The sequence below is a fragment of the Salvelinus sp. IW2-2015 genome, linkage group LG27 (assembly GCF_002910315.2).
Source record: "Salvelinus sp. IW2-2015 linkage group LG27, ASM291031v2, whole genome shotgun sequence".
Lineage (NCBI taxonomy): Eukaryota > Metazoa > Chordata > Actinopteri > Salmoniformes > Salmonidae > Salvelinus > Salvelinus sp. IW2-2015.
Window position 1 is genome coordinate 34239955 of NC_036867.1, and position 8738 is coordinate 34248692.

Below are 8738 nucleotides of genomic sequence, written 5' to 3' on the forward strand. Positions count from 1 at the left end.
ATATCGGCCGATATGCTTACCGATATATRGTGCATCCCTAGTCACCACCATGCTTGAAAATATGAAGTGGTACTCAGTGATGTGTTGGTAACTACAATCCTATCCTCAGTTTTGTCCTATCACAGCCATTAAACTCTAACTGTTTTAAAGTCACCATTGATCTCATGGTGAAATCCCTGAGCGATTTCCTTCCTCTCCAGCAACTGAGTTAGGAAGGATACACCATCCAAAGTGTAATTAATAACTTCACCATGCTCAAAGTGATATTCAATGTCTGATTTTTTTTATCCATCACCAATAGGTTCCCTTTGCAAGGCATTGGAAAATCTCCCTGGTCTTTGTATCTGTGCTTGAAATTCCCTGCTTGACTGAGGAACCTTACAGAATTGTATGTGTGGGGTACAGAGATGGGGTAGTCATTCAAAAATCATTTTAAACACCATTATTGCATTCGGAGTTAGTCCATGGAACTAATTATTGCTATTTAGGCTTGCCATAACAAAGGGGTTGCAGACTTTTCATTTTTTATTAATTTGTAAACATTTCTAAAAACAGAATGGGGTATTGTGTGTAGATCAGAGACAAAACAATCTAAATTGCATCAATTTTCAATTCAGGCTGTTACACAACAAAATGTGGAAAAAGTCAAGAGGTGTGAATACTTTCTGAAGGTATTGTATCTTGGTACAGTCAGTCTTTTATCTATTGGGGTTGGGAAATTGCAGAGCCAGCTCCAGGCATAAGTGACCAAAGCAGTCACTTAAAGAAACACCAGGTCCAGGTTGAACATGTGGTTGTGCATCAGCAGTTTTAATCTTTTTTATTCAGTCACTTACACTCAATTAGCCATGTCAGCTAACAATTTGTAGATTTGTAAGTTAGTCTAAACTTGTAGTAATCATGGCCGAATACCGACCAGGCACGCAGGGAACATGCCCAGAGGCACTGACTTGCAGGGGGACCTCATTGATTTTGTTAGTCACTCTCACTCAGATATCATTAACATGGCAAAGGACTTTGTGGCTGTGCCAGCTAGTGCCAACTCTGCCTAGCTGCCTCCAGGGCAAGATTCATGACAATAAATGCTAACCAGACCCCCTGTGATTTCACAAGAAACGAAACATAGAGAATCCATTTGCAGAAGTGCAGTTTTCATTACATTAGCAACTACTTCCACCCCTGTGGCTATATAAGCAGTGGAATTTAATAAGGGTTGTAAAAMAACCACAACGCACACAGCCAGACACGAGGTAAGACATTTGAAAATCAGAATGTTATCTCTGGAAAAGCCTAATTAACTATTGTCCTCATTGATGCATAAACAATACTGTTTGATTTGAGAAGATATACTTGATTGTCTCTTGTACACATACATTTACTGTATCACATCCGTCCGTGATTGGGAGTCCCATTGGGCAGCGCCCAACGTCGTCCGGGTTTGACCGTGGTAGGCTGTCATTGTAAATAAGAATTTGTTCTTAACTGACTTGCCTAGTTAAATAAAGGTTAAAAWAWATATATATAGAAAAAAAAATGTATAGAAAATTGACATTGTTTGGACCACTTCATACATTGTATCAATAAAATGTAAGGAGTGGAAATAGCACAGTGCCTTGTAGACTGTATGACTCAGTTGCCTTATTGAATGAAGGTATTCAAGGAATGAAGGTATCATTTTTTGCAGATACAGATCTACTTGTCTACTTGTAGATCTACTTGTATTTTTGTGTAGAAAACATTTTTTGCTATTTTAGTACAAAAAAAAGTATATGCAATTATTAACCTATTAATTAATGGTGGTTGTTATTGTTGGGGAAGATGGTATAATATATAACGTTAGACATTAAAGCTTTATGCCAATGGTTTTGCTCATGGACGTTGTGAGGTGGGCATATTTCACCATGAAACACTGAGAATCTCACTGCGGATAACAGTGGGAGGCCGTTCCTTCTCTTGCTAGAACAAAAGCGATACCTACCGTGCCGACCCGGTAGCGACGAACCTGACGTTTCTACTTGTCGAATCGCAATGCTTGTCAGTGTCAATCAACTTGACTTTGAGCCAATCAGAGAGCACAAACCCCTACACGAGTGAGCCAACAGGAGTGACAACAAGCAGGAAAAAGATAGCATTTTCTCCGTATATCCACTGTTAAATGTCATGAGCCAGTCACACTTCATATACAGTGCGTAAAAAAGTATTTGCCCCTTTTCTAAGTTTCTCTTCTTTTTAAAATATTTTTTGTCTTCAACCAAAACCTAATATTAGATAAAGGGAAACTGAGTGACCAAATAACACAACAATTACATACTTACTTAATTTATTTCATAAACAAAATTATGCAACACCCAATGCCCCTGTGTGAACAAGTAATTGCTCCCTTACACTTAATAATTGGTTGTTCCACCTTTAGCTGCAATGACTCCAACCAAATGCTTCCTGTAGTTGTTGATCAGTCTCTCACGTTGCTGTGGAGGAATGTTGGCCACTCTTCCATGCAGAACTGTTGTAACAGCAACATTTGTAGGTTTTTGAACATGAACTGCTCATTTCAAGTCCTGCAACAACATTTCAATTGGGATTAGGTCTGGACTTTAACTAGCTTAGCTAGTTAGTTAAACATTTGGCTATGGGCTGGCACTGGCAGTATGGGTTTATGGCGAGTGAATTATATTGTTTTTTGTCATCTTGCTAGGTAGTTATCTAGCTGTGGCAATCTTGCTAGTATCAACAAGGGCTTTCTACAAAATAGCAACATTAGCGCAGCTAGCTAGCTAGCTAACATTGGAATCTAGACCATAATCTAAGCAACACACACGAACATGRATTGCCAAACAATGRTACTGCCACCGTCTGGTGGGCAATATAAGACGGAGTCGCTGACGACTTCAAGGTCTTTGCTGTGTGAACACAAAAGAGATTGCCAGCCAACACTCAGAGTACTATCGGCAGGCAAATGTTTTACAATCCTACCGGTGTGTCTGAGCTATAATTAGGGGACCCCTGTTGCCTCAAGAGACCCCCAGAGGCAACATGTCTGTTTAGCCTCTTTCATATGGTTAATAACATAAGGCAAAAACTGGACTGTATGATCCCTCTTCCATTTTCCTATTTTCACACCTTTTTCTCCCCAATTTCGATCTCGTCTCATCGCTGCAACACCCCAACGGGCTCGGGAGGCGAAGGACAAGTCATGCGTCCCCCGAAACATGTTCCGCCAAACCGCGATTCTTAACACCCGCCCACTTACCCCGGAAGCCAGCCGCACCAATGTGTCAGAGGAAACACCGTTCACCTGATGACAGAGGTCAGCCTGCAGGCACCCAGCCCGCCACAAGAAGTCGATAGAGCACGATGAGCCAACTAAAGCCCCCCTGGCCAAACCCTCCCCTAACCCGGACAACGCTGGGCCAATTGTGCTCTGCCCTATGGGACTCTTGATCACGGCCGGTTGTGATACAGCCCGGGATCGATCCCGGGTCTGTAGTGATGTCTCTAGTACTGTGATGCAGTGCTTTAGATCGCTGAGCCACTCGGGAGGCCACATTTTCCTCTTTTTCTATTGCTTATCTGTTTGTCAGTTTTCCAAGCTGGCTGGTGAAAATGCAGAATCGTGGAATCACTCTGTGGATGCTGTTGCTTCTCCATGTCCCTGGACTAGACTCTGCAACATGGAATCTATTCAGTGAGTTCCATTTAGCCTGGTTTGTACTGTGTTGTTAACTCCTACTGTCATTGTCATGCCAAAGGCCATGGCCATACAGCACAAACAGATCTGGGATGAGGGTAAGTTCAGTTGGACAATGAAATCTGATATTCTCCTATCGTTTCATCACAATTAAGTCATGTTAGTTTGAGAATGACAATGATCTGATGTTTTTATAGTAGACTTTCCAATGAATCAGGCATCGGCCAATCACGCAGTGTACTCCTCAAGTACCTGTCACAATTACTGCTACACATGTTTGTTGGTGAATGACACTGTTAGTAGGACAATGACCTGTTGTTTTTATAGTAGACTTTCCAATGAATCAGGAATAGGCCAATCATGTTTGTGTTTTCCTCAAGTTCCTGTTTGCAAAACAAGAACAAGTTGGTTCGTGCTTTGTACTGCAGCCTAATAGAAATTTAAGCTAACTGCGTAGTTGCATAAATCCSTTGTCAGTTGAAGCTCATCAGTCCAATTTTTAAACMGACTAACTTGAAATCCTCACCCTCTCTGTYCTCACAGYTAAGTCCTCGACAAAGCCCACACAGGAGGGCGAGGTGAGGCTGGTGGGGGGTYAGCATGACTCAGAGGGTCGAGTGGAGGTGTACCACGAGGGGAAATGGGGGACCGTCTGTGATGATGCTGTACCTGACCAAGGCTCATGTTTTCATCAGCAGAAAGTTCTCTGGCTTATATCTGTCCACAGGAGGTTGAGACCTTAATTGGAGGACAGGCTCGTGGTAATGACTGGAGTCTGAAGAGTGAAATGGTATTCAAATACATCAAACAATTATGGTTTCCATTGTTTGATGCCATTTCCAATTCGCATCCATTCCAGCCCATTACTTTGAGCCAATCCTCCCTCAGCAGCCGTCCACTGATCTGCTGTAACTGGATGGACATATGGAGAAGGTAAGAATCTTAGTAATGGATTATTGTACTTTCAAGTTTTAGTTGGCTTATTTTCTCTTGTTTACTTCTCCTTTCTTTTCTTCAGTTTTCTCTTCTACTATCGATTCTCTCATTTCTTTTTTCGTTCATGTTCATAGCACCAAATGAAAGAAAATGTACTTGAAACAGGGCGCCAGGGACCACCTGGGTCATATTCACTAGTCACAAATGGAAGAAAATTGACAAAAGCAGTGAAATGTTGAGTCAGGTATCATCTGACCTTGCACAATAAAAAATTCTTCCTTTTAATTTCTGTTGCCACAACATGTTTGAAACATTTTACTAGGTGTTGCAATCTAATGAATATGTACCTGGTGTGTCCTTACAATGGGTTGCCACCAGAAGCCAGTGTAAACAATAAGTAAGCCACTAACTCTGATCCCAAATCAATCCTCTACACCCTAGGCCTCAAGACTCAACTCTGGACCTCGAAGCCAGTTCTACTGCTTGTTATTCAGTGTTCAGGGACTGATTTAGACCCTGAACACCCCAAGGGTGTGCAATTATTTAGTCAGGTGGTACAGAAAACCAGCAAGGCTCTGCGAACCTCATAGGGGGGTAAGAGTTAATACCCCTGCCACTAGCGACTAGATATGAGAGGAATTGAGATAAGTTTAACCCAATTATGATCACAAGAAATGTGGGCATCTTGGAGGGAGCAAGTGCAAACTAGTATGATTTTGGGGAAAGGCAGGCCGAAGCACCGAGCAAGAAAGAGTCAATGAGTATTTTTTTGCATATATTCAAATCAAATTGATTTGTCACATGAGCCGGAATACAACGGTGTAGACTTTATATGACATAGGCTTGCTACGATCCCTCCCCAACCATGTAGGGGGACTATATACAGGACAGTACCAGTTAACCAGGATAAATTGTGCAGGGTACGCAGTATTGAGGTAATATGTAAAGAAGCAGGGTAAAGTGACTACATCAGGAAGATAATAATAAGTATGTGAGGTAGATATGTACAGGAAGCAGCGGGTAAAGTAGACTGAGGGCATTTCAGGTAAGATAATAATAAGGTTATTTGAGTAGATATGTACATGAAGGCATGTTAAAGTGACTAGAACATCAGGATAGATAATAATAAGGTATTTAAGTAGCCTATGTACCATGAAGGCAGTTTAAAGTAACTAGCATACAGATAGGATAAATATAAAGAGTAAAATAAAGAACAGAGTAGCAGGAGGATATATGGAGTGTTAAAGTGTATGTTAGTCATGTGTGTGGAATGAGTGTGTAATTATAGGTGTATATAATGTTATAGTCGTAGTGAGTAGGAGTCCAGTGCAAAATAGGTCCGTGCAGATAATCCAGGAACCATGTAATTAACTTATATTATTACAATCGATGGCTATTTAGCATCTATGAGGTGGGGACAACTTGTCTCGAGCCTGTGATCCGAGAGAGCGGTTGCTCCGTACCGTTTGCTGGATGATTAGAAGAGTGAACAGTCTATGGCTGGTGGCTGGATCTGGCATTTTCCCGGCCTCCCTCTGACACGCCTGATAGAGAGCTCCTGGGATAGCAGGGCTTCGTCCCCAGTGATTACTGGGCGGCCCTTCAACACCCCTCTGCTAGCACTTTGCAGCGAGGACGGTGCATCTTTCCCTACCAACGTGATGCAGCCAGTCAGAGATGGCTCCTCAAGGACAGCTGTAAAACTTTGAGGATCTGAGCCCATGCCCAAAACTTTGTCCCCTCCCTTGTGGCGAAAAGTTTGCTGTCATGGCCTCTTCCCGACTGTGTGGTATGTTAAGCCTTAAATGATTTCTGCACATGATTGCTTGCTCCTTGTTTTATCCTCTGTTTTGTGTCCAAGGATCGGGTTCAATCTGGTTATGATATGGACTGCAAAGGAACCGAGAAGTCCCTGTCCAGCTGTCCTTTCAAAGGCTGGGCGTTGACCGACTGTCCACAAGGAGGAGCAGGGGTCGTTTGTGAGAGAGTACGCTACTACCACTGTGGTGAATCTCAATAGTATTTTCCTGATTGCTTGTCTCCTCTTTCCCGGCTCACCTTCTCAAAATTCTACGTGTTCTCATCCCAAAACCATCAGAGGAAAAAGAGAGCGTTTGGTGAGAAGATCTGAGGTGGCCTCTCCTTTAATGCTCTCCTTGATGTTTGAGAAGGAGCGAAAAAGTGAAGGACTCAAGGAATCTGAGGAAAATACCTTTGAGCCCTGTCCTGACCAAGGCCTCTTTCTACCAATCTGGATTCCCTGTCTGATCAAGGCCTCTTCTACCAGTCTGAGTTCCCTGTCTGATCAAGCCTCTTTCACCAGTCTGGATTCCCTGTCTGATCAAGGGCCTCTTTCTACCAGTCTGGATTCCCTGCTCTGATTCAAAGGCCTCTTCTCTTACCACGTCGGATTCCCTGTCTATCAAGTCCTCTTTCTACCAGTCTGGATTCCCTGTCTGACAAGGCCACCTTTCTACCAGTCTGCGATTCCCTTCTGACCAAAGCCTCTTTCACCAGTTCTGGCATGTCCCGTCTGACAAGCCTCTTTTCTACCAGTCTGGATTCCCGTCTGATCAAGGCCTCTATCTACCAGTCGTGGCATTCCCTGTCTGACAAGGCCTCTATCTTACCCAGTCTGATTCCCTGTCTGGACCAAGGCCTCTTTCTACCAGTCTGGAATTTCCCTGTCCTGGTATCAAGGCCTCTTTCTGCCACAAATCTGTTAACACTGATACTCAGGAAGAAACAGACATTTTGAACCCATAACAACTAGCACAATGTTATTCTCTGGTTAAATGAAAGGAAAGAATGAATAAATTATTGAAACATGTCTCTAACAATCACCTGAAACTAAAAATACACTCTGTTAAATACACAATCAGGGAACAGAGATGGGGACGGAAACAGTCAAAGAAGTCCAGGACCCAGTTGCACAAGTTGGGGTTCAGACCCAGGGCCTCGAACCATAATAATGAGCTTGGAGGGTACTATGGTGTTGAATGCTGAGCTGTAGTCAATAAACAGCATTCTTACATAGGTATTCCTCTTGTCCAGATGGGATAGGGCAGTGTGCAGAGTGATGGCGATTGCATCGTCTGTGGATCTATTGGGGCGGTAAGCACATTTTAAGTGGGTTTAGGGTGGCAGGTAAGGTAGAGGTGATATGATCCTTGACTAGTCTCTCAAAGCACTTCATGATGACAGAGGTGAGTGGTACGGGGCGATGGTCATTAAGTTCAGTTACCTTTGCCTTCTTGGGAACAGGAACAATGGTGGCCATCTTGAAGCATGTGGAGACAGCAGACTGGGATAGGGAGAGATTGAATATGCCCGTAAACGCACCAGCCAACTGGTCTGCAAATGCTCTGAGGACTCGACTAGGGATACAGTCTGGACCGGCAGCCTTGCGAGGGTTAACACGTTTACATGTTTTACACACGTCGGCCACGGAGAAGGTGGGCCCACAGTCCATCATGTTCTGTCAGCAAAATAATTTGAAACCTTTTGCTACAGTTTGCCTGATGAATATGACTCATTGCATGAGTTTGCCACCAGGACGCAGTTGGAAAAATAAGTATTAATAGCATTGTCAATAACTCAATCCCAAATCAAACCTCAGCAACCCCCTAGCCCCTAGCGACTTTGTAAAAGTATGAGAGGGTTGAATAAGCGTTAGCAATATGACAACAAGGAATTTGGGAATCTTGGAGAGAGCAAGTTCAAATAGGTAGTGATTTGTGGGAATGGCAGGCGGCACCAACAGAAAATAATTTAATAAACCACAATATAATATTTTGCTTATTTCTGCACATGATTCTGCTTGCTCCTTGTTTATCCTCTGTTTTGTGTCAAGGAATGGTCCAACTGTGGATGATATGGACTGCAAAGGAACGAGAAGTCCTGTCCATGTCCTTTCAAGGGCTGGGCGTTGACACGACTGTTCCCACAAGGAGGATGCAGGGGTCGTTTGTGAGAGAGGTACGCTACTACACTGTGGGTGAATCTCAATAGTATTTCCTGATTCTTGGCTCTCTCTTCTCGTCTCCTTCTGAAAAGTCTCCACGCCTCCTTCTCAACATAAGAGAGAGTGAGGAGAGGCATTGGTGGATAAGTT

At 43.2% G+C, this 8738-nt stretch overlaps 1 long non-coding RNA gene across 1 annotated transcript; it reads left to right on the forward strand.

The window, feature by feature from the left end:
• Positions 1-1134: 1134 nt before the first annotated feature.
• On the forward strand, positions 1135-4345 carry LOC111953654 (uncharacterized). Its single transcript, XR_002875897.2, has 3 exons — positions 1135-1250; positions 3582-3685; positions 4232-4345. It is a non-coding gene; the product is annotated as an uncharacterized lncRNA (long non-coding RNA).
• Positions 4346-8738: the final 4393 nt, after the last annotated feature.